The 27,107-nt window shown below is 36.3% G+C and overlaps 1 protein-coding gene and 1 pseudogene across 3 annotated transcripts in view; one reads left to right on the forward strand and one right to left on the reverse strand.

Moving 5' to 3' along the window:
* Positions 1–27,107, reverse strand: part of SLC9A9 (solute carrier family 9 member A9) — a 505,685-nt gene that overhangs the window by 434,802 nt on the left and 43,776 nt on the right. The window lies entirely within an intron of this gene.
* Positions 18,659–18,777, forward strand: LOC120613891 (uncharacterized; annotated as a pseudogene).

Below are 27,107 nucleotides of genomic sequence, written 5' to 3' on the forward strand. Positions count from 1 at the left end.
TCAGAATTACTTTGAAGAAATCTTACTTCAAAGTGATGTTCAGAGATTTTAGAATAAACTCCTCAGGAGCAGCATCAGAGTGGGCACCACCCTTGTCCTTATTGTGGAAGGGAAATGGCATTCCAAGGATCTATCTAATTAGTAGAGAACTGCGGCCCATCTTTAGCACTAGCACTGCCGATATGGAAACAAACTATTCACATTGTTCTAACAGAATCTGGCCACCGTCATGTCTGTTTGGAATTCTCCTTTTTATCACCTTCACTACAGGCAGTCTAGTGTCTCCAGATGAGACCATGAGTTTCGGATACTATTGCCTAGACAAAGTGAGACATGATTTAACACAGGAGATCCTTGCTGGGCTTTACTAACCAATATGCAAAAAAACCCCATCATGGCTGTAAGCACAGGCCTGCCCATCTAGGGGGATGCGAGTGGACAGTGTAAGAAAGGCAGAAGGTATAGGCAACAGTGTGGTGGCTACTTTAAAGAATGATAAATGTAGACCTAATCCTTGGTAATGTCTTTGTCCCCTAAAGCCATTCTAGGCCTGGCTAGCCGAACACAGCCCCAACTCATAAAAGGGCACCAGGAGAACAGTGTGAAAGATTTCTTTTCTTTTCTTTTCTTTTCTTTTTATCTGCTAGATGCTCTGAAAAGAGCTTTTTATGTTGAGCTTAAGGCAGCTCAGTTTAACTAGCAGTAGGCACAGCATTGTTAGAAGGGATAAAAATGGGAGATAAGCTTTGCTCCCATAATCTGCTTCCAAGGGATATGGAAAAGAAAAGAAGTGGCTCCTTGGAGGCACATTGTTGCCACACTTCTTGTGCTCAGAGGCCTTCCTCTGGAATTAATACTTACCTCCAATTACAGTTTCCTGGGGTAAGGAGTCCCCACTGATGATCCTGTTCTAAAAAGCTTTGATTTATGGAAGAAGGTAGGTAAATCCACTCCCTTAGGTCCCCCCTCACAGAAAGCAGCAACAAAAAGATTAAAATCACAGGGTGAGAGTTTTATTTACATTTCTTTGAAGTTCAGGCTTTCATTCCTTCTCTTTTCCCCTTCCTCAAGCAAAATGGCTCCAAGAAGTTTTGCTCTGCTTTCAGAAAGCTCATATATGCCCCTAGGCTGCAGTTTTGCCTTATAGTTTACCACACTGGAAAGCTTTTCTGCCTCCTTTAAATTAGGATTTGGCCTATGTGGGAAAAAAAGGTGTAGATGTATCACTTGACTTATTCCAAATACATGCAGGTTGGGGAGTGGTAGAGCAGCTGATCTTTGAAAGCTCTGCTTTCTTTTCCTCATCTCTGTTAACTCCAGGTCCTTCTTTGGATGGGTGGGAGAACATGGTGGAACTTTTCCTCCAAGAGAGAAAAAAAAAGAAAACTAAGGGAGACTAAACTGGTGCAGCACTGGCCTTCTATTTTTCGGGACCCTCACTGGTTATCACAAGTTGAGTTTCCAAATGGTGACTACCCAGGGCAACTTTAGAGGGTTTCCAGGGATGGATACTCCTTATAGCAATCCCTGGAGCTTTCTGAGCCCCTGATGGCCCCTCTTAGTATTTGGATGTGACTGAGTATGGAGGGGACTTAGTGTTCTCAGGCCTTTAGTCTCAGGGATCCCCAGCCTCAATGGGATCACTTGTATAGCAGTCCTACCAGAGGGCATGTAATAATAAGAGACATAAGAAAAGATCCTGAAATTAATTTCTAATTCTTTATGTGGGGAGGGGCAGGAAAAAGGAATACAGAAAGAAGATTTTTTATGAAGAGAGCAAAAGTAAATAAATAATTTTCCAGAGATTGCCTGCCAACAGAGAACAGACCAACACATGTGATGAATCTTCCTCTATAATCAGGCATGTCTGGGTGTCAAGATTTCTCTTTCTCCTTCTAGAAGCCAAGAGAAGGGCTTGAATCCCAGCTAACTTCATAGTTTTGGATAAGCCTTTCAGAGACCACATCTGAGAGACTCTTGAGACAAAGGTATAGAAAAAGGATGACCAGCTAGCAGGATTAACCACTTGCATCCACAACAGGGGAAAAGTAAGACATAGGAAATAGAAAATACAGGAAGCATAACCACTTAGATGATAAAATAAGAGAACATGTTCTTGCAGCCACACACATTCTTTCTCTCTCAGTAAAAGTTCCAATATGATAGCCACAGATTGAAGCTATGATACTTTGAGTCTTTTTCTTGCTTTATCCCTCTGAACAGAAGTAAGGTCTATGACCAGGAAGCTCCTGCCAGTGAATATTTTCTATTCTTTCTTTGTCAGGATTTTTCCTTTTCAAGCTCCCAACAAGATCATTTTGCCAGGGGAGTGTTTTCTTGTGTTAAGGGTTTCAGGGATTGTTTGTTCTGAAAAGCATCTGCAGACAATAATTGGGAAATGTGTTAAACCTGCCATCAATTTGTTTTATTGATGTGGAAGCCTCAGTGGGTCCCTGAGCAAAATAGATTTTTCCCCATGTGAGTGAGAGACTGAAAAAGCTAAGCTGCTGGAAAGGACGAGTCAGACAGAGGCAGATGCCAAGAGAAGAAAGTGACAAGGGGAAAACAGAGAGGTGGAAACTGAGCCAAAACTCCTACAACAAAGCCCATGATGAAAACAAAAGCTTCTTGAAGTGTTCAAATGCAAAGCTGGTTATCACAGAAGCTCCTCCAAAACAGGAACTTTCAGAAAGTAAGACAAGGGTGGGTGGTGAGGTGAGATGAGGGAATATGTGTATCAAAAGAACTTCATCTGAGTGGCAAGGTTCCTGTCTGTTGAGCTGTTTAGTTTTTATGAAAGCTGTCTTCTCCCATTACAACATTGCCTTTAGTTAGTTCTGTCATGGAGAAATCCAAAGTCACTTGACTAGGTTTAAGGCACCTGGACAAATGGTAATTATTAGCCTATAATTCCCTTGAGGAGAGCTGCTGTTTCAATAAATTATAAGAGCTGAGCTTCAGTGGTTTACAACACCATCGAAATCTTGCTATGGACGTACAATCTCATAACCACAACTTGCTGGTGAATAGATATTTGCACAATGGGTGATTCAGGAGCATCTGGCCCTTCTCATAGAGCACAGAGGACTAGCGGGCTCTCCACAGCTGCTCCCAAGCACTCGTGAAAGGAACTAAAGACACTTCCCCTCTCAGTGCATTGCCAAGGACCACTGCTTTGGTTTCTCCAAGGTAAACACTTTAGGATCCACACTGGTATACACATCTATAAGACTTGGTAATTCTCCCAAAATAGCGATCCTTAAAATGACCACAAGTGTGTTTTCAAGTGTTTAACATGTTTATAGGCATCTCAGAGCAAGGAGTTTTACAGATTATATCCAAAGACACAAGAAAAGAGGAAGTGTCTAAACCAGTCAGTATGCAATCTTGGTCATAGTAATTTAAAATTAAAATTTGTAAGATATGTTTTTAAGATGTGTTAGAGCCCTATCAGAAGCAATAGGGCTCAAGACATTTAAAAAATATTCATTGGGAAGCTCCTAACATAGAAGTGTCATGTTAAACAGTCAAGTGGAAGATAGAAATATGGTAGAATTGCCAAAATATACTGAAAACGAGTATCACAAATTATTATTTATCTAATTTATTTGTAATATATACCCCTCTGACTTCCAAAAATAGTTTGAAGTTACTTAGAATATAATGTCATATATATATTATGCCAAATATATTCTATTTTATATATGTGCAAGTAAGGGTATTCACATTCACATTGTGTGTGTGTGTGTGTGTGTGTGTGTGTAATTTAAAAAATATATCAAGTGAAGGGTGGGAAACAATTGTGTTGGACACCAAAAAAAGTGAGTTAAAGTAAGTTGGCTTTAAATTTTTCTTTGAGCTTCCTAGAGGAAGAAAAATGAAAAGCGAAGAGAAGTGGGGGAAACGAAAATAAAAGATGATGGATACCGCATAACTCTTGGGAAACTGAGGTTCCAGTATGAAACTTGCATGTTTTAGGTAATGCAGTGGTGGCTCCAAGGACGAAGTCTCTGGAACACCATGGTAAGTAATTCACCATTTCTTACCTATCAGATCTTCCTCCTCCTTTCTGTACCCACACAAAATGAAACAATCACTTTTCATCCAACACAGTGTCTCATAAAGAAAACATATCTAGAGGCCTTTTTGTTGCCTGCAGTCACAAAACATGAAGACTGCAATCCCATAATTAGACCTCAGGATTCAGGAAAGAAAAGCTCTTCTTTACACAGTAGTGGCAGTACCCAGAATAAACCAGTTACAGCCATTGACTCACCAGGTGAGGGCTTTAGCATGAAGAGAAAGTTACCTATTCCTGTCACCTCCATACACTATCTAATTCTAGTATCATATATTTAGTGTTCTTCTTAAAAATATCTATGCCTCAAATTGCCTGACAAACCTTAAAACAAACATCAATTTACCTTATAATCTTTGCCTTATGTATATTAAGCATGCAAAGATTTTTAAAAGTACTGATTTTCAAAAGCATTTATTGGTCCTCCACATCTTTGCACATCAGAAACCAGGGTACTCCGGGGAGAGTGTTGGGTTTGTTTGATAGATAATCCATTTTTGCAGCAATAATACAGATAAGCTTAAAATATTAATAGGAATAGTCACATTATAAAAATTTGTGCAATAAAATATTTTCAGACTTTAATATCAGTCTCAGATATCTGTCTCTCCAAACAAGGGTGTATGTGTCCTTTAACTGGGCAATGAGAATTATATAATCCCTCCTTTGTTTTATTCAAAGAAGCATAGAGTTAAATGTCTGAGTCCAGAAACCATCTCTCGAAAACAATGTCAGACGTGGTCCATGGGGCCAAATAGTTCACAAACGCCAGAGGAAGAAAAATTAAAACAAACAGGGAGAATTCAAGGTTTGCTTTTCTTTTCAACAATATAGATTTGTGACACCTAAATCAAAATCACTAGGCAGATTCAAATGTCTTCAAGTTCCAATTACATAGTATAAATGAACATTAATAAAGTGGTGAAAACCACAGGCAGGTGGGATTCAATGGGAAAATGGAGAACGCATCTCCATATCATTCAAATTTAAATTTTTGTAAAGCATAATTCAAGGCAAACAAAACACATCTGTTAACCACAGTTGTTGGCTCAATGGTCACTTTGGGACCTCAGATCTAAATAATCAAAATATTTTACTCCGCTAAGATTTCTCAACAGTGGAACTACTGGCACTTAGAGTGAAACAATTTTTCACTGTATAGGACTTTGCTGTGCATGGCAAGTCAATGAACATCCAGGTCTCACAGAAACTCAAATCTATAACACCATTTAAACAACCAAATATGTTCTCTGCAACTCTGCAAATTTCAAACGTGTTTCCCACCCACAATGTGAGAACCATAGCATCTAGTTCCATGTCTAACCTACTCTGTCTCTTGACATTTTCATATCTCGCTTTGTATTTTTCCTTCTTCAATATAAAGGTACAACATAGTTTTCAGGATTTACAAAGGACAGTATAATACCAAACCCTTTCCTTTGTCTTATACTGGGTTAGAAATGGTACTATGAAGGAGTTGGTAGGAAACATGAAGATAATGAGACAAGGAGGAGGAGGAAATGACCAAAGGCAGAGCCAATGCAGCCAATAGGCAAAAGAAACAGCAGAGAGAGTATGTGGGGATGGAGGCTGGACCAATGATTGTTATTATTGCTACCATCACCTAGTTTTTTAAAGCTTCTCTTTTATCCTCTTCCATCACCTTGGAACTTTGCCAGAATGTCCAATTTGAGAAACTTTTCATTTGTATCTTTGGCTCCTGAATAAAGGTAGAATGCTATCTTAATGACTACCATTTATAACATCCATTCTACATAATTGAAAAACTCATGTAGGACAATGTATTTCCAAGTCTGTTCATTTATCAGTTAACCTAGTTAATATTATAGTGTTGCATTAAAAAAATAAGAATATTTTTGGATGATTGCATACTTTGATATCCTTTGTAAATTCTCTAGCAACAATTCTCAAAGTAGGGATTTTCATTTTCTCCGAGTGGAGAATGTTGTCAACTTTGGGGACTTAATGGCAATGGAACTCCCTTCTGATAGAGTAATGACCCTCACATCATTAATAAGGTAAGAAGGTCCCTGGTATATGTAGACTTGAAGATGTTTGGAATAAAGCTGTTAATAGAGAGGATAAAATGAACCAAGATAGGGGTAGGAGTGGTAAGAATATAGATGTCAGACAATTTCAAAAGTTCAAAATAGAGGAGAGTCAGATAGGTGAAGGAGAGCAGAAGACCCAGGGCAAAAAAGGTCAGAAGGTAAGCTGGTTCTAGCAGAGACTAGCAGACTGGGTGGGGGTGAGGAGGTAGACAGAGGGGACAGGAGCAGAGGGAGGACATAGAGAGACATCTAAGCCTTAGTATAAAACTGGACTTTTAAATGTAATGTCTATGCTTATTGATGATGAAAGGATTACAAAATAAGAGGGAACTAACAAATTCCTATAGCCTCAGAAACTGACTCAAAGTAACCCTGGACAGTTTTTTAAACATCAGCACCTTTTAATAATTATGATAATATCAACAACTAATATTCATTACCTATGTTGTGCTATCAGTTTTACATGGATTAGCTCTTTTCATTTCAATTCCATGTGTACCCTCATTTTACAGTGAAACTAAGGAGGAAAGGATTAAATAACTTGCTCAACTAGGTTACATGGATACTGAATGAAGTTCCAAATCTTTGTTCTTAACCATGAGGTGACACAGCTTCCTTTTATGTCTGACGTTCTGCTATTCCCTGGATGACAGACTCCTTGAGAACTACCACTACATTCCTAGAGTGGGCCCAGGAAACCCTATGTGCACTGGCCCCTCTCCAGGACAGAATTGTTCAAATTAAGGTAGGTACCTAATCCTAAACTAATCCATTTAGATTCTACCTCCACCCCTTCCAAATAATTTGGGATTGAATAGAAAGAACAGGTTAGTTTGGATTTTTTTTTTTTTTAGCTAAAAAATTATCAGTGCATGGACTACAGGATGTCGGCCTTCTTCCCTCCAGCTCCCCTGAGAGATAGGAGGGGAAAATGGAAACACTTAGAAAAGAGATAGAAAATAATGTCCTCCCTCTGCTCCTATCCCCTCAGCCTTTAGTGGTTCTCCACTCCTTATTCTAGGCCCTTCCTGGGGCCAGCTCCTTTCCTACCTTTAGATTCAGTGAGATGCTCTCTGTTCTCGCCCTTTGAGTTAGTTTCTGTCACTTAAACCAGTTGCAGCTAAGATGACAGAGAGTCCTCCAATCTGTAGTTCTTATCTCCTCATGTATTTTACTGTTTCTTCCTTTCATCAAAATGTTCTGTCTTCTTTCATGTGAGGGACCCTTTTCTAAATCCCATTAATATTTAGTCTTAGAACAATAATAATAATATCACAGGCACCAGCAGACATCTGTTTTCTACTGGAAAGACTGGAAACAAAATAACACAACCAAACCCAATACAATTTGGATCTCCATGTCCAAATCTCTCACATTTTATTGTGAATATTTTATCAAATGCCCCTACATGGGAACTGGACAGGTGGAGTCAGAACCGTACTCTCTCATGTGACTTCCTTTACAACTTCCCAAACAGCCCTCTTTAGACATCATCTCCTGATGAATTCGATACTGTTGTAAATATGGAGAGGGCAGTAAACATCTGCTTTATAGAAATGATTTAAAAAAAATAACAACCACCACCATCACATCTAATATCTTAAATATCCTTTTTATTTGTAGAGTGGATTTTAATTTTAAGGGAATTTTGAGATTGTGTTACTTGAATTTTAATGAGCTATTTTGATAGTCTACCATTTTTTAAATGGAATTCTACTGGAATCTTTCATAAATAATTAAAATAGCTACTGTTGGAAATATAACTTCTGTATTCCCACATAAAACTTTGCAATAGATTGTTTTATTAGTGTGATAATCCCCAGAGCAACTTTCCCAAGTGAATTATGATTTATTGAGAAAGATAGAGGCAAAGATACTATCTGTAATTCTTTTCTTGAGTTGACCTGAGCTCACCTGAGCAATTAATATGCCTGTAGATGAACACAGATATAATGAGGAAATTATTTTCTTCATCCTCCTTATTTTACAAATGAGGATGCTGAGGCCTGAAAAGCAAGGTCACACAATTTAGTGGCTGAGTTAACACTGGATCTTGAGTCTGCTTATATTCCTGATTTAAAACTCTTTATATTTCACTTCTTTGAGAGGGCTTTTGTGGCTGACTTCTACAGGTTCCATAACAATAAGAGGCAACCTTACATTTGAGGAACTCAGGTCAATTTAGATGAGAAGCAACCAGTAGAATGGCTATGCACTGGAGGGGGAGTTCTGGTCCAGGCTTTGCCATTTATAGAGCTGCATTTTTGGGTTTCATAGGTAAAACAGAAGGAGATGAAACTGTTGGTTCCAAGGTTTCTTGACATTCTGGAGAACCTTCAGATGCTCTGGAAGACATCAGATGCTTTGGAAGATCTCAGATGCTCTGGATAGCACCCCACTGGGGATCTAGGTGGAAACTTCTACTGGCTCTCCTATACAGTATGCAGAACTAAAAATTCATACGTTCTTGTGAGCCAAGGAAGTCTCACACCTTCTTTCTTCAGAACCCAAGTAATGTGCATGAGATACAACCCACAATGACGTTCAGATATCTGTGTCAGTCACTAAAGCAGGAAGCATTTAGTTCATCAGCTTTGGAAATTTACATACTTTTACTTTTTTTTTTTTCATTTTGACTTTATCTTACTAGCTTCAACAAAGAAATTTTGAGTTGAAAGAATCCAGTCATCTGATTTAAGGTGAATATCTTTATAAATAGATCAGTTCAAATAATTAATATGTGATTTGGTCACTGTGGTTCTAAAGAAAAGGACAAACCCCTCCACTTCTCTTTTATAATAAAATACCATAACGGATTTTACACTTTTGGTTTCTGGCATCAAAGAAGCCCCCTATGATAGGTGTTACTAAAAACCTTCGAAGTGCTTGTTTGTACATGCCAGACTTTTTAAAATATACCAACCGATAAGTAATTTCACTCTGCAATCTTCAAAAAAAAAAAAAGCCATGAAAAATGAAATAAAAAGCAAAATAAAATATTTTTCACATTTCTTCATTTTTGTCATAAAGCATGGGATATGGCTCAGGATCTCCACCTAGTGGAATCTTTAAGGTGATAAATGTTGTAAAACCTCTAAAATGGAAGAAACTTGGGCATAAAGCCCCCAAGTCAGTTTATTTTTTATTTTTTTTACATAAAATGTTTATATTGCGAGTCTGATATGATAAGTCAATGTTTATTTATTTATTTTTTAACTGGGAGGATTTCCTAGGATATTATTAAGAGATCTTTCTCTACTAAGATCTCTAACCTTTGAAATCCATCTTTTGGAATATTATAGGCAGGATACCTGGGTTCTTCCTCCTTCTCTTTGCCAGCTCACATTTGAGATTTCATTGCTTTTTTTTTTAAGCCACTCTGACAGGATATAAAAAGGGACTATTATTCTGGAAAAGCCATTTTCCAGAATCTCAAGATTATGATTCATAAGTTTATTTTAAAAATAAACTAGCAAGAATAGTCAGAAAAATTCTGAAAAAGAGACAGAAGAGATACTAACTCTATCATATATAAAAACATATTTTACAGCTATAATAATTAAGATAGTAAGGTACTGATGTCTAAAAAGAATGACATTAAACAGAATATCTCATTCGTGAATAGCCAAAATGAATATGTAAACCTAGTATATGACAAATATCGTATTTGTAATAGGTGGGCAAAGGATAGATTGTTCAACAAATGCTGTAGAAATAAATGTGTCACTATTTTGTATGTGGAGTTGGAGGAAGGGTAGGTAAAGTTAGAGTGTTACATTACAACTTTTACACCAGAAATTGGAGATAGACCAAATAATTAATCCAAACACAAATAAATAGACATGAAACCATTTGAAGAAAATAAGGAACAAATTTAAAATAAAATTTAGACTGAAAAAGGCCTTTATAAGAATAACATAAATCCTACAAAATAAAATATTAATAACGTCAATTATATTAAAATATATATTTTAAAAAACCCTCATCAGAAACAATGACAAACTGGAAAAATATTTGCAACTTACATCACAATAGACTAATCTCATTGATGTATAAAACGCGTTCTAACAACTCAATAAAAAAAAAAAACAGACAAAAGGTAATAAAGCAGGTCATTCACTGAGAAGAAATATAAATAGTTAAATAAATTTAAAGATGCTCAGCCTTACAAGAGAATATAAATGAAAACTACAAGTTATTATTTTACACCTATCAAAATGGCAAAAGGCCAAAGGGTTTGGAGAAGAGAAAGTGCCTCCTATGTAATGTTCTACTTGGAGCCTTGATTCCAAGCACACTTTATATTATATTCCAACTTGGGCTGCTATAATAAAATATTATACAGTGGGCTGCTTAAATAACACATATTTATTTCTCACAGTTCTGGAGACTGGGAAAATCAAGATAAGGGTTCCAACAGATCTGGTTTCTGGTGAGAGCCCTCCTCCTGGCTTGCAGATTATTGCTTTCTCACTGTGTCTTCACATCATGGAGAAAGAGAGGACTCTGTTCTCTCTCTTTCTTTTATTAAGTACACTAATTCCATCATGGGGACCCCATCTTCATGACCTCATCTAAATTTAATTATTTCCCAAAGTCCCCACCTCCAAATACTATCACTTTGGGGTTATGGCTTCAACATAGTAATTGTGGAAGAGCATATGAATTTAGTCCATAACAACATAACAATGCAAAGAAATAATGAGATCTCATAATAGGCCTGAAATACAATGGCTGATGAGAGCATCTGCAAGGAACAAGGAAAGGAGTGCTTCCTAAATAGAACCAATATTTATTGAGTGCCAACCATGTTAAGATGAAGTTATTCTTTGGGGTATTTTTTTCTTTTCATGACATTTTGGGTAGGATTCTGAATCAATTGAACATAGTGCATGATATGTACCAAAGAAGGGCAGTGATGGAGCTACTAGACTGAATCAAGCTTGCCTTTCCAGATTAGTCATATCCTTATTAGTCACATACACAAACACATACACAGACACCCTGAATTTGCAGAGAATAGGTGCCATGATGGAAAGTCTGCGATCTCAAGTTCAAGCATAGCTAAAGATACTGAATGGAAATTTATTTTCTACAGTTCCATTTCAGCCTAACTCGTAATTGAAACTTTTAAATTATAACCAGGAATTTTATTGACTTTGGGTGGACTTGGTTAATAAGACATCATGATTTCTTTTCTACTCCTGTTGCCATATACATACATATATATATATATTTTTTTGCTGTGAAAGTAGTTGAAACCACTGTCTTTTCTTCTCTTGTCATCACTTGGAGGCAACCAGTAGAGACTTCACTTCCTCTTCTCACTTACCAGGGGGCAGAGAAGTGATCACATACCATTCCTGAATTGATAGAGGAAGAAGCAGGCCCCTATTTTTCAACTATTCTCTAGGTGGGGCAGCAGAAATGAAAAAGGAAATGCTCAAAGATGGCCAAATGGTCTGCTGAGCCACAGCAGGGCCTCAAGCTTAGGCAGATGGTTCCAAGGCAGCCTCAAAGGACTCCTAGAATATGTTTGTGTGTGTGGTAGGGAAGGTGAGAAGCAGAATAATTTCCATGGGCCCCAGAGTATTCTCACATGACTCAGGCTTTGCTGCTAGGACAAGGAAGTGAAATGTATAGACCATATAGACCAGTGCATGAAGTCCAGACAATGGTGTCTCTGTGAATGCCAGCATGCCCGGATAACATCCAAGAGGCCTCTGCTCTGATACTCTGGTAATCCAAAGTCTCCTAGTCTTAGACACGATCCCAGGGAGAGGGATTCAGTTTCAGCCACCCAGGATATTAAGGACTCAAAACAGAAAACAATTTTAGTTATAGAGAAAAAGTGAAGAACATTTTATTTCTGGTACATTGAAGTTTGTGAATTATAGAACAGTCTGTACAATCAAGTACAGCTATTTGAGAAGGAAGGTTCTAGTTAGAGGGCCTCAGTTTCCAGGTTAAGTAATGTATGGTTTATTCTGTGAGCCCTGTGACAACTTGGCAGAGTTGTTATCTGAAGTGAAAGCAGGTCCTGGAAGGAACCACAGCACTTAAACCCTATTAGTTAAATACTTCCAAAGGCTTTTATTCATCTCCAAAATAGAGCTGGGAATACTATTGTGAAGTGCTAATTAGCAAATTGGTTGGTTGTTCCAAGTCCAGTTTGTGAAAAACTGTCAGATCACAGAACTGTGACTAGAAATATTTAGAGACACCAATACCCCCGGGACCCCCACCAGACTGATTCCAATTTCAGAAAGGTGGCATCAACTCTTATTTCCATCTGCAAATTCCAGAGAAATATGGAAATAGAGTTGATTTTAACTATGTTAAAGAATAATACTTTAAAATAACCATTGTTAAAGACCATGGTGGTTTTTGGTCTTTGTTTTATTCAGCTTATTTATTTATTTATTTATTTTAGGGTGTGTACTGCTGAAATCAGTAGTTCTACTAAACCAAGAATTCTTTTTTGGTAGAGGTTAGGTTGTATGTTAATCTTCACTCTAACTGGTGGTGTGCTGCTAATTGTTTAACAACTGATTCTTTGAGAGGAAAAGCGCTGGTTTGTAGCATTTGTCAATTTCCATGGTATAAAGGCACGATGATCAATTTCAAGCTACCAGTGTAAGGTATCTGAAGTAGAGTTAGGAAGAAAGGCACAATCTCTAATACTTTCTTACATTGTTCCACTATACAGATATAATTACAAATACCCTCAAGATTATTAATAATAAAATGTAGCAAAAAATTAGGAAGTGATAAATTTTAAGTATTTATAAGCTTTGTCTTTAATATGATTAATATATTTGTATATTCATATAATTTAATTTTTAATAATGGTTGTGTATGACAACTGGCTCACAAAAGTTCTAAAACATTAGCTGTTGGCAATGGTAAGGCAATGTGAGTCACTCCAGTGTGCCACTGATTGTTACCCTGTCCCTAGCATGGTGATTGCCACCCAGTAGGTGTTTCCCATATGTTTGGTGAATTAATTAGTTCATTAATTCATGAGTAACTAACAGAGCCTAAAAGTTTTTCAAATGTAAATGCAATAAAAGACTCAGGTTTGTTTAAAATCAGGTAAAGGGAGGGTAAAGGGGTGATCCCCATATATGTCAAAAAGCCATATAAGGCAAAAATTATCTTTTGTTGGCATCAATAAAAAATCAATTAGGAAACTTCTACTTATGCTACTATGTAGTATCTGTATAACTCAACAGTTGAATTTTAAACTGAGCAAGATATAATAACCAACTGTGGGCCAGTCACTTAGCTTTTCTGAGAAAGGCACCTTGGTTGGGGGCCTTCACTAGTACCAGTGATGTCTTTTATTTTTTAAGCTGAGCCAAGGATTTATAAGTGTTCGATTTATTATTTCATTTCACAACTTCATGTAGCCATGGAGTATTGGTTAGGAACACAGGTTAGAGTCAGATAGCCTGGGTATGAACCTCAGCTCTTCACATTTACTGTCCATATGACATCTGTCATAATAATTACTCCCTCTGGGCTGCAGTCTCCTCATCAGCAAATTGAGAACAAGAATACTACATGATTCATGGGGTATGAGCAAGAACTGAATGGATTAAGTTATATGAAATACTTGGAATAAAATACATAATAGGTATTGTATATATGTTAGCTTTCTATTATTATTATGCATATAATGTATCATATTATAAAAAAGAAAAAAAACACAAATTTTTAAAAAAACCAATAGTTGAATTACATATTGTTGCAACATTTTCTAATTCTAAAAATGTTCATATTCTACACATATTTGTCCACTCTGATTCTTTCAAATTGACTTAAGACATGTTAGGTGAAAAGCTAGGTGAAAATGCCCTCGACTGTTCTCATGCTCGTCTGGGACCCTGTCAGCTTCTTCTCTCCTCCTTCCTTGGTTCATTTTTCTCCTCAGATTTCCCAGCTTCACAAGCCCCATTGTGGCTCTCCATCATAGACCTTTGTACCCATCTGGCCCAGGATAGGTGGGCTGGAGCTGGGTTTCCCAGTCCCACTGCTAAATGATGTGAAAGATCCAGGTCTCAAATCTCACTAGATTCAGAGAGAGCAGCACTTGCTGGGACCCACGCCTGCCAGTCTTGTTCTTCATAGGCCCCTCTCTGAAAGGGGTCAGGATGCAAATGATATTTAAAGCCTGAATATGCAAGTGTAAGTAGACTGGAGATATGATGATAACACTGGGAAGGCCTTAAGGTAACAAGGAAATGAAAAGAAAACGTGCTGGACTAAATTCAGAGTTAATGAGATTAAATAAAAATTATGCTTATGCAGTGTCTGGCACTAAAAGTTATTCAATAATTAATACTTTCCATGTGACACAAGAAAATTCATCTCATATTTTCCCTTAAGTTTAAGTTTGATTATACATAAAGTCCAGAAATAAGAAACAAGCCTTATTGATTCAGTTCAAAACTGTTAAAATTATGATATATAAATTTTCCCACCAGAGGGCACAATATAAAAACCAATGGCTGCTGAGCTACAGCTGGTGCATCATTCATTCTTTGTAATTATTTCATTCTGTTGACTTTGGAATGGAGTTTCAACTTCCTAGGTGGTGATAGTTGCCCCCTCCTGTTTAACATCTATTTTAATATAATCCACACTCCTTTCTTCACATGTTTAGGGTTTGTCTGAGTCTGATATCTGCAAATAATTTTACCAAAATAATTTTTCACATCTGCTTATTGAAACGAATCTTTTTTTAAAGTTTCAAATTTTCTTTCTAGTAGTCAAAGATATTGCAACTTTGAAATTATCTTGAAATGTCAACTTACAATAACACACTGTGGTGCCTTTAAATGTGCTAAAATCTGGCTTCAACTCTGCCTGAATGTTAATGTTTTAAAAAAGCATGGGTGTAGGCTTTATGAATTTGCTTTGTGCTCTGAATCTAGTTTATATGCAAATCCTCGGGACACTGAAGAAATGTACACATCCTTATCACGTCCTAAATAAAAACTATCACCTTCAAAATTTAAATGTTGATGAACTGGCCAGATCTCAGATGCCGCAGTTCAATGACAAACGATGACGAAAAACCGACAATGACAATGACGATGACAAACGACGACAACCGACGACGACAAACAATTTCCGTTACCATTCCATTTCGACATTTCCATTTCCATTTCCATTTTCCATTTTCCGATACCAAACCATTTTTCATTTCCATTTCGTTTCATTTCATTCGCCATTTCATTTCGACAAATGACAACGAACAAACAACAAACGACAAACAAACAAACAAACAAACGAACAATAATAATAATAATAATAATAATAATATCAATAATGTCATTCCATTTTCCATTTATTCCATTTCATTCGACGTGCGTCATTTCAGGTACCATTACCATTTCATTTCATTCATTCCATTTCTAAAACAATTCGTCATCTTCCATTTCATTCCATTTCATTTCATTCATTCATTTCATTTCCATTCATTTTCATTTCAAGTTCATCATCTCATCATCATCATCATCATCACCATTTAGATTTTCGACCATTTCATTTCATTCATTCATTCATTCCATTCCATTTCATTTCATTCGACAAATTTCGACGAACAACAAATTACATTTATCATCATTTCATCATCGATATGTCATTTTAATGTCATTTAATAATAAATTAATAATAATAATATGTCATTCCATTCGTTGGTACCATTTAAATTCATTTTCATTTCGTTCATTCGTTCGTGCATTGAAAAAAAACCATTTCAACCAAATTAAACCGTGCATTATGTCATTATGTCCTTCTCTCCTTCTCTCATACCTCTCCTTCTCTCTCTCTCTCTCTCCTTCCTTCCTTCCTTCTTCCTTCCTTCCTTCCTTCCTTCCTTCCTTCCTTCCTTCCTTCTTTCCTTCTTTCAGCTATTCTCTCCTTCTCTCATATATCTCAGCCTCTCTCTCTCTCTCTCTTCCCTTCCTTCCTTCCTTCCTTCCTTCCTTCCTTCCTTCCTTCCTTCCTTCCTTCCTTCTTTCTTTCTTTCTTTCACTAATTTACTATTCTTTTCTGCTTTCTCAAAACATCTGATTTTCTTAAAACACTGGCAGTCTGAACGAATTTTAATACATATATAACAACAAACTACATATTATTCCTATCTTTCAAAGGAAATAGGTATTAAAGACCATTATTAACAGTCCTCTCAATTTTTGTGCCAGTGGTAGAATTTTCTTCCACTATTCAAACCAAATTTCGTCAAGGGTATTTCCACCTAGTACTGAGATGTTCTTGATAGTGATTTAATGGATGTATACAGCGGAATTGTAGGTTAGTGAGAGAACATTACATGTGAACTACAAGGTGGGCGATGAAAACAAATTAGTAAGCATTATTAAGTCAACTCTTCAATTCTAACAAATGTAATTTGTAATATTTCCCCTTTATTATTATTATTTTAAATTTGATTTTATTATTAGTGTCAAGTATACAGTTTCAAGTATACATTGGTTAGACATTTACATAGTTTATAAAACAATCTCCCTAATTGCTCTTTCTCTCCTCTGACTCTCCACCTAGCCATTACATTAATGCCAACTGCATTCCCTATGTTTTTCCCCCTTTTTTTAAAAAAAAGGAAAGTAGGCAATATGTCATTTAAAATAATGGCTATAACCCATAATTCTAACTTCTACACACTCATGGATTTTTTAATAAACTATCTAATATAAACTGACTAATTGAAGAAGAAATACTAAATTCAAATTAATAAAACAAAAAGATTCATAAATATTATTAGATGTAAAAATAAAAGTCCTAGAGAATCTATAAGCGGGGATTTTGTAGATCATAAGTAATATTCCAAAGCAATATTTTATTTCCACTTCAACATGAATGGATTTCATACTATTGTAGGAATGTTGCTTCAACTGAGGAAAATATATCCCAACATATGTTTGTTATTTTAGAAAGATTGCATATTTTGAACACTTTGCATCATAAGAATTTTGTAAACTCACTTATGGAAGTGCTAAAATGTATTCCCAATTAAAAAAAATTATCTTTTAGGGAAAACAAGAACTCACAACATTCAGGAAATGAACATTTATCTGGTAAAAGGCACATTAATTTAATTCTATGGTGAACAAAGAAGGCCACTAAAAGGTCTTTTAGTCTCCTCTTTCCTGGACCCACTCTCTCTCAGAATAACAGGCTGGTGTTGGCATACCCATTACAAAGATCATGCTTAAAACTCAATTCTACCGGGCCCTTCCTGGAAATAGCAATTTTCATTTAAAACTGGAAAATCAGAGATACTTGCAACTCCACTGCCTCAAACTTATTCAATATGAAAAGCTTAAAGCAGGAAGGAATGTAGTTAACCCAGATTCCAGGTATCCAACTAAACTGCTTCCCTCTTCTCCCCGACTCCAAAATAAGAAAATTTAAAGCAAATTTTATCTAAGTCAAAATAACTTTTTAATCAAAAATTTCCCAACGGGGAAAAAAATTCCGTCCTATAAAAATGCTTAAGTAATTTTCTGATAAACTCTAAGGACATTAAGATTTGTTCTGAGAAACTACTTAAACACCTAGTGAAGTTTGACTGAACTTTTTTAAAACTACAACCTAAAAATGATTTTCTAACCATTTTCTTTCCCTATATGAAATGAGGACATCTTTGCCTGTCAAGATGGAGTAGGTAAACACTGTACATGCCTACACCCATGACCACAACAATATTACATCTAAATTACAGAAAAATCACCCTGGAGAAATATCTGAAGGCTAGCTGAATAGAAGTCCTATAACTGAGGATAAAAGAAGAAGCCACATCCAGACTGGACCCCACAGGACACCTATTACATAAGGCTACTCTGCCAAGACTGGGAAATATAGCAGATCTACCTCATGCAAACACGGGGAGGTGGCCAAACTAAGACAAAGAAATATGCCCCAAATGAAAGAAAAGGCCAAACTAGAGGGAAAAGTTTCCATATAGATTCCAGCTTCTGGTTCTGTTCTTAGGACCGCTGATATAATGATAGAGAAGAAGTGTAGTAGGGTCATCGCCAAACTGGTCAGCCAAGGAGCTACTACTAAAAATAGGCTTAGTGGACTTTGGGATCCCATTCACAAGCTTAAAAAAGTTAGAGTCCTAGGTTTAGAGAAGAACTCTCCAGTTTCGATCCAGTGTTAGACCACCGGGACCACAGAAAATATCTGATATATTCTATTTGTTATCAAAGAAAAGGGGTAATTTTTAATGTGGATTTGTTTTTTAATTAACAGAATTGTTTTTAGTAGTATCAGAAATGTTAAGTAGAAAGTGCTCAAAATTTCACACTATGTCCCCATATAACCCCTTAATCTTCGGGTTTCCCTTATTATAAGCCAATATTGATACATTATTATTAATTAAAGTCCATAGTTTACAATAGGGTTAACTCTTTGTCTCTGTGGACATTCACTCTTAAGAAATCTAAGCTTCTACTGTAAATTAAGAAAATATTCAGTTTATGGCCATGCCACCCTGAACAAGACTGATCCCACCTGGTCTTGAAAGTTAAGCAGGGTCAGGCCTGGTTAGTACTTGGATGGAAGGCCACCTGGGAAGACCAGGTGCTGTAGGCATAAAAAAATAAAAAAAATAAGGGAGTGTAAGCTGACAAGATCCTTGCAATCTGTGAGGTCAACCAAGGGTTGCCTCGCCTAGGGAAAAAAAAAAAAGAAAAGAAAAGAAAATATTCAGTAAGTCTATTCTGTAAATAAAAATATTTATGAAAATATTTTGTTGTCTTTAACATTTAAGGAAAATTAAAAATTGTTTTAATAAAAAAGTGAAATTTTTATTGTAGAATGTATATTCTTATGAGAAAAATCTTTAAATGGGGGATTGGTATAATGAATGAGCTTAATGCATGATAGCGGCCGGCACAAAGTAAATGCTCAATAAATGCTAGCAATTGTCATTGCTATAGTCAATATTTCTCATAGTCATAGAACTTATTTGAAGACAGAAACAAATGATATAGTATCCTTGAAAAGCTGAGGAAATGACTGAGCAATCTACTTCACAAAGCATTGGAACAGAGGTTCAAAAAATATCCAGTCAAAATCACTTCAAATTCATACAGATGTTGAAATTGCACTTAGATTTTGGAGGAAGGAGATGCAACCATAGGGCAAATAGTCAAGAACTGTATGAAAATAAAGATTGTAGGCACCTATCATCTAGTAGCAATGAACTTCAAGATAGTACTTGTTCAGTGAATCTAAAACAATGATGTCATCATTCATATTCATGATTCTGTTGATAATGCAGATTGTCTATTGGAAATCTTTATAGCTACCTCTCATGCAGTGGAAATTAGTAAGTTGAGGGTGAAACTGAGCAATAAAGCGTTTACGAGCTGTAATTAAGATTGGCTTCTATTTCTTTTATTGGGGCCACTTTATTTTAATGACATCAGAGTGTAATTGCTGAATCAGGTGGAGCACCAAAACCCTTAGACCAGAACATTGGGCACTTCTCACTGTGATGGCTCTGCGAGCCTGACTAACAGTATTCTACCAATTATCTTCACAACATACATACAATTTTTGACCCAGACACATGTACACTCCCATATAGCCATATAAATCTTGTAGATATAAATTATAAAATTAATTGATTTGGTTTAGTTTCATTGATGCCTGGATAATATGTAGTAAATGCAAGTTAAAATTATCTTGATTCCTATAGTCTGTCATTACTAAATCCTAAGTAAATTATTAAATCTCTCTACCAGTTTGGGAGTGCAGCATAGAAAATTCATTATAGCTCTGTTAATATGCAGATTAGAATTCAAGAGTTCTGGGGTGCAGCCCAAATTCTGAATTTCTAACAAGCTCTCAGCACCGCTGATGCTGCTGCAGCACCAAGGATGTAATTTAAGTTGCAAATACGAGTTGAGCATACAATCTCTGGAGTCAGTCACACCTTTGAAGTTACTTAAGCAATTTGAGCCTCGGATTCTCACTTACAAAAAAGGAAACAATAGAAGTATCTATTTCTACTGTTCATTGTGAAGATTAAATGAGATAATAATTGCAAAATGGTCAGTTCAAGGCCTAGAACATAAAAAATGCACCAAAAGCTAGCTAGCTAGCTGTTGTAACTTTTGTTATTTCTGCTACCTCTTCATTAATAAAAGAATATGCATTTCTAAAATTTTTTCATTAATTCATCGATTTACTTTACAATATAGGTATTGGTTATTACTAAAAGTGAGTGCATGACAAATAAAAGATTAAATCTACTAGGAAATATAAGATAAGGATAAAAGGAGAGAGCACATGATGTCCAAATTGTGCTAGGTTTGACAGTCAAATCCAGAGCCAGTTTACGGTTGAAGCCAGAAAATTAAGTTACCATAATAGCCTTTATTTCTCTAAATCTGATCAGTAGCCACACCCTGTTACTTCCATCTTCCAGTCAGCTCTCAAATCCAACCAAGTAGTCTCCAAGTTTAAACTACCATTTGCTCCTAACTACTATTTTGCTTCCTGCCTTGACCACCTCTCATCCATTTTCGTATTCCAGTTACAGTGAACTTTTAAAAGTGCGTATCCCCCCGTTTGGCACCCTGCAGCCTACAGAATCATGTCCAAATTCCAGAACAAGTTCTCAAATCCCTGGAATAAATTCCCATCTCATCATCTTTATCTCCTACTGTTTCCTGTTCATGCTCTGACTTCTACAGATGAAAAGAACTGAAGCTCCACCTTACTGCTGGCCTCCCACATGCTATCCTCTTTGTCTGGGATGACTTCTTCCAGATATTTGCCTGGCTCCCTCTTTTGAAATTAAATGTAAGATCTTAGGTTAGAAATCACTTCCCCAGAAACTTCTTCTGGCACCCTAAGTGTGCTCTCACAGTCCCCTCTACCTACCCTATCAAAGCTGTTATCATACCATACCCTACCCTAAAGCAGATCTTCCAAGTTTAGAATCTCTTTGCATCATTTACTTCTCCTTGCTCACATACACTACAGTTGTGCTTTTCCATGTGTTTGTGTGACTTCCTCATAAATATTTGCCTCCCTCATAGACTGTAAACTCCAGGCCAGCTGGGACTGAGCCATTTTCTTGCTCATCAAGATGGCTAAATTGCAACATGTGGAAAATAAAGGGTCAAAAATGAAATTATTCATAATACAATATTCTTAGAAAAAAAATGAATAAAAGTTGTATAAGACTCTTAAGTTAAAACTCCATTCTTTATTGAAAGACATAAAGAAAACCAAAGTAAAAAGGGACAATAACATAAATAACATAAATAGAATTGATGCAATTCTATTCCAAATACTAACATGAGTCAATGAATTTTAATGAAATGATTCTAAAATTTTTACCATATAAAAAGATCACGTAGCTATTAATGACATTAATGAAGAATAATGTAGGGTATTGTAGGGTAGGAGCAAGGTAAGATTTGTCCTGTTAGATATCAAGAGTTAATTACTAAAAGGCATTGATAATTAAAATATTTTAGTATTGTCACAGGGCTAGACAAGTTGATTATGAAGAAGTCTGACAATACTAAGCATTAGTGAGAATATGGTGTAATAGAAATGCTTACACCTGCTGGTAAGGGTACTGCTTGGAAAACAATTTGATATTGCACATTTCACTCTGAGTTCATTGCTTAAAGAATCTTTTATGTAGGCCCAGGTGAATATTTGTAAATGGAAGAAACCCTAACAACAGGAGACTAGGTAAAGCCTGAAATATTCACACATTTGCATATTATCAATGAAAGTGAATGAACTATAGCTGAAAACCATAACATGGATGAATCTTAAAAAAATCATGAGTGGAGAAAAAAGAAAATGGATTAACAACATAAAGTATGATACTTTTTAATAAAGCTCAAATGCATGTGGAAAAACTATAAATAAAATTCAGGATAAGATTTACCTCTGGGGATCGGGGAGAAAGGAGAGCAGGGAGAAGCACACAGGTAAATATGACAGTTTTGCTAATGTAGTTTATAGTTCGGTGAAGGATTCGTGGGTTTCTATTTTTAAGTTAATCTTCAAGGCCCTAGAAAGATTCAATAAAGGCCATGTGGCATAGCTCTTTAACCTTATTTCTTCTTAAACTGTTCAAATAAAGTGAATAAGCTGTCAAGATCAAGCTTTTACCATCTCCAAAGCTCTACCCTATTCCAAAGCTCCACTGCCAGCCAGACAACTGTGGATGCAAACTAGGCATAACATATCTTCTTGCACACAGGCCCAGGGAAAAGCCCCTAGATTAAAAATCTACCTGTGTAAGTAGAGGGCAAAGACAGATCAAAAAAAGATGCATGCCACTCTAATCTGGCAATTAAGAATTTATTAAGGGAAACTTACATACGAGGCATGTCTTAGGTCATGGCAAGACAGAGTGGATCCCTGTGCTGCCTGACAGGCACCAAGGAATGATATAGAACAGTGCAGGATGAATAGAGGTACTGGTGTGTCACTGTCCCAGGTAAGGGAAAATGCCTTACTTGCTTGCCTGGGTCAGGACAACAGCTTGTTCCAGGAACCAGCATGCCATGGGGCATAGGGAAGAGATACTGGTTTATGTCCAGAAAAGTATCAATTACAGTCAGACAGTCTCTGAAAGGATTTATCAAAAGCAATCTCTGTTTTGACCCAGGTCTAGCTCACAGGTCTAGCAGTGGTCATGTCATAGAACAATCTCTTTCCCAAGACATGGAAGCCCTTGACAAGGGGTGTGCAGCTGTGGAAGAAACTCCCTCAGCACAGATTTTGCATTTACAGATAATATGGCCACACTTCTACCTCCATATTCTCTGCATCACTGGTAACAAAAAAAAGTGACTGAAATTCTCAAATTAAATAAAAATTTTCCATAATTACCCACTCTAACTGAGCAAAGGTCAATTTTTCATGAATGCCCTTTGTTTTGATAGCATAAAATCTTAGTGAGGCATGCTCTCTACCTTATCTCCTTTGAGGTTTATATATATTTTTCCATTAATTTTTATATACAAACAGAACATTATAAGATACTTCCTGTAAGTCACTTAAGTCATCTGTGTAGGGATTCATTGTTGCTGGTTCAGGACAACCAGGAAGTCTAACAGAGGAAGCCAATGAGTTAGACCCTCTGTGGTCTACTTGGTTCTTCACTGTGCTTTCTTCTGTATTTATAGGTTTCACGCCAGGTTCTAAGTCCGATTTTCTAATGCAAGCTCTTACCTTGATATATCTGAAGATATTTTACAGTTCCTTCATGTGGAAGAATATTTGAAAGATGGCCACAATAATTCCCATTTCTTTATGAATGACCCTTGCAATGTGACTTTATCACAGCTCCCATCAAAAGTTGAAACTTTTCCCCATGCCTTGATTCTTGCCTGCTCTTGAGATAATTTGACCAATACAAAGTGATAGAAGTGATATTAGGTGACTTCTGGGATTGGGCCTTAAGAGGTCTGGCACTCCTGTTTCCATCATCTTGGAATGCTATCCTGACACCACTATGAGAAAAAACAAGGGCCAGACTAGTGGGGAATGAGAGGCTATATGATCTGAGTTTCCAGACCAACCAGCTAACAGTCAGAATCAGCTACCAAACATCTGAGTGAGTCCATTTTAGATCACTCAATCCCAGTCAAGCCCCAGATGACTGTAGTTACATGAGTGACGGCAGATGAGAATCCTAGAACTGCCCAACTGAGTCCAACCTAAACTATGGTGCCAAAGAATTGCGAACTAATTAAATGGTTGTTGTCTCAAACCACTAAGTTTTGGGAGTGGTTTGTTACACAGAAATAGGAAACTGATATGCTTTTTTTATTTTTTCACCTTTTATCTGAATGGGGTATGATGCGTGGGTGAGTGGGAGGAGCTGAACCACATTTACTGTAGCTATTCCATCAGATTTTGGTCAAATTTAGAAAAATATTTGACTTTATGCCTGGGAGTACTAAAGAATGAAGTTAAACTTGTTCAATCTAAGACTCGAATATTTTATTATGAGAAATTTCTCTTTTTTCTCATGTCAACAATCTCACATATCTTTTTCCTTCTACATGATTTTCAACATTTCTCTTCTTAAATTGGAATTAGTCTTTATTTGCTTTCATTTTTTATTCTTTCTGTTCTGTCATTCTTATCCCCTACATCTTCAAGGTTGTGATAGGATTAGATTGGTGACTATTGCATAGATCCATATGGCTCTCATGATTTTACCTCCTTTATCTCCAAACTACATCTCTTGATATACCTCTACAGTTCCCTCTTTCTTATTTTTTTGTTTCTTTTCCTCAGAAACTCCACTGTCTTCTCTGCTGCCAGAAATACAGCCCATGCATGCTGTGATATGGATATGAGAAACGGCACAGCTAAGCAGCTCAGGCTGTACTTGACAGATTAGAGATTTTTTTTTTCCTTCTTATTTGGCTGTGTAAGGGAAGCAGTGTATTTATTTTTCCCTTTGACATCTGTGATAGTTATTACTGTGCCGCTTCAAATCCAGAGAGTAAATGAATGCACATAGAAGGCATGGGGCCTTCTAGTCTGACTCGACATAGGCTCTCTGAGCCTTGCTGTTTTGCAGTCTGCTGAAAATGGAGTCTCAGAGAGCAGCAGCCCAGACACAGTCTCATGGGGCAGTGAGGAAAACATAGTTGAGTGGGAGGGAAAAAGAGAGGAAAGAAAGAAGAGAGAAAGTGAAGATAGATGGGAGAAGAGAGGGAAAATATAGGGCTTTGTGGTTGATAAGAATTAACAAGGGAATACTGTCTTTGCCTCTCTGCTACTGCTTGCCAACCTGAGTTGTTCTAATTAAAATATACACAAAGAGAAACAATAGAAGAATCAGAGTTTCTCAGACATGAAACTAATCAGTGTAATCAAGCAGAGTTTTATAAATTTATTTTAAAAATTTAATTGGATATCCACTTCTTATTCATATAGAAAAATCAGTTCTAGAAAATAAACTTACTGCAAAAGGCAAAACTTTAAAACACTTGAGAAGAAAATATCTTTCTGACTTGGAGTGGTAAAAGATTTATTAAACAAAATACAGAAATGCTAACCATTAAAGAAAAAAATTATAAATTTGACTACATTAAATTTAAGAACTTCTGTTCATCAAGAACAAAGCAAAAGCATGAGACAAAAATGAGGGAAAATATTTGCAACATATATAACTGAATATGGATTAACACGTGGAACATATAAAGAAATTTGGCAAATTAATGAAAATATGATAAGAAAACTCAGTCGAAAAATGGATGAAAAGATTGAGCAGGTATCATATGAAAATATAAACTTCATTAATAATCTGGGGAATACAGATGAAGGCCACAATATAGTTTCATTTCACATATTAAATTGCCAAAAATTAAGACGAAAAATTGGTACAATTTCTTGGGAAAATTATTAGGCATTATTTTGTAAAAATGAGTATTCATTTGTAGACCTTTACACCTGACACTTCCACTCTTAGGTATATATACCGGATGGCGACCTAGTCTAGGAATACATACATATATAATAACTGGGTTATGGTTATTACATTTCAGATAAAATGATAGCATGCATAATTCCAGACTTTATGGCCACCCTGAATGCAGCCTAGAGAATTCTTCAATTCTAATTAAATATGAAGATATGTAAAGTCCTTCCTTTCCCAACTACCTCTTTGTGTTTGTGAATTATAATTCTCTAGAGAAGCTGAAAAAGCAGTGAAATCTATGCAGATGCTCTCCCATTAAAAATTCATGGATAATTTCAGGGAGTTCACAACCTTCCTGAAGTCCTTCTATGTATAATCTCAGGGTCCATGTTTTCTGAGTGAAGAATGCTACTCTAAGTCATTCTCTTTCCAGGGTTAGAGCTTAAGGTACTGAGGTATTGCCTGGCCTCCCTCTATGAACTATACGTCTTTGGGTTTTAGTTCTAGACTAGAAAATGTCCTTTCCTCCAGGTTGAAGAGTCAGCATCTTGAGACTATTAAGCCTCACCATACCTTTTCTTAGAATGACAGAGTAACAGCATTTCCAGAATCAGCGCCAAGGGCGCTTAGGCCTAATGGTCCCCAGGTCTGCAGGCACAATGATACAAGAGGGCAGAGTAAATGCTTCCAGGGCCTCTTTACTCCTATGCCTCAAGGATGGATGAGCAGTGTTAGGCATGGCTTTTGTGGTATGTATATTAAGGTTCATAATAGAAAAATTAACATTCATAACAGGAATGTTGGTATGAATAATATAAACTATCTAACATTTATGAATCCAAGTTTCCCAGAGTGTGTTACCCAGAGTCCAGGAATTCTAACCAAGTAAAATGATTTTATACCATCTCTCCAACTATCCACTGTAAGAAATGATAGTTTCCTTTTCCACTTTATAATTATATTCACTGATAATTCTTAAACATTCATTTTTTTTTCAAAACTGCTAGCCATAATGATAAATGTAAAAATCTGAAATTATCAAGGGCTTGATCTGCCTAGCAGATATCATTATTAACTGCAAAACACTACAAGAATTGTAAAGTATTATATCAGAAGGAAGACAAGGAGATTCTAAGAGTGTGTGTTCTGAAGTCAGACTGTCTCTGCCATTTACTACCAGTTATTTAGTGTGCAACCTTGGGTAATTCTCAACCTCAGCACCCTTCTACGTAAAATAAGGATAATAATAGTACCTATCTCATAGGAGCATTGTGAGAATAAAGTGAGATAATGTACATAATAAACACAGGTCAGTGTTTGACACATCTTTAACAGAGAAAAATAAAAGAATATAACTTTCATTGCTTTTCAAAAAAACATTTTATGGATATTTATTGTTTCTTTGGATTAAATATATATGCTGACAGGAAGCATTAGGTAGTTGTCATTGTGGTGATGCATTCCTGTGGCACATAAAGGTGGAGACATAGGGTCAAAAGTA

Source organism: Pteropus medius, unplaced genomic scaffold (assembly GCF_902729225.1).
Source record: "Pteropus medius unplaced genomic scaffold, Ma_sr-lr_union100, whole genome shotgun sequence".
NCBI lineage: Eukaryota > Metazoa > Chordata > Mammalia > Chiroptera > Pteropodidae > Pteropus > Pteropus medius.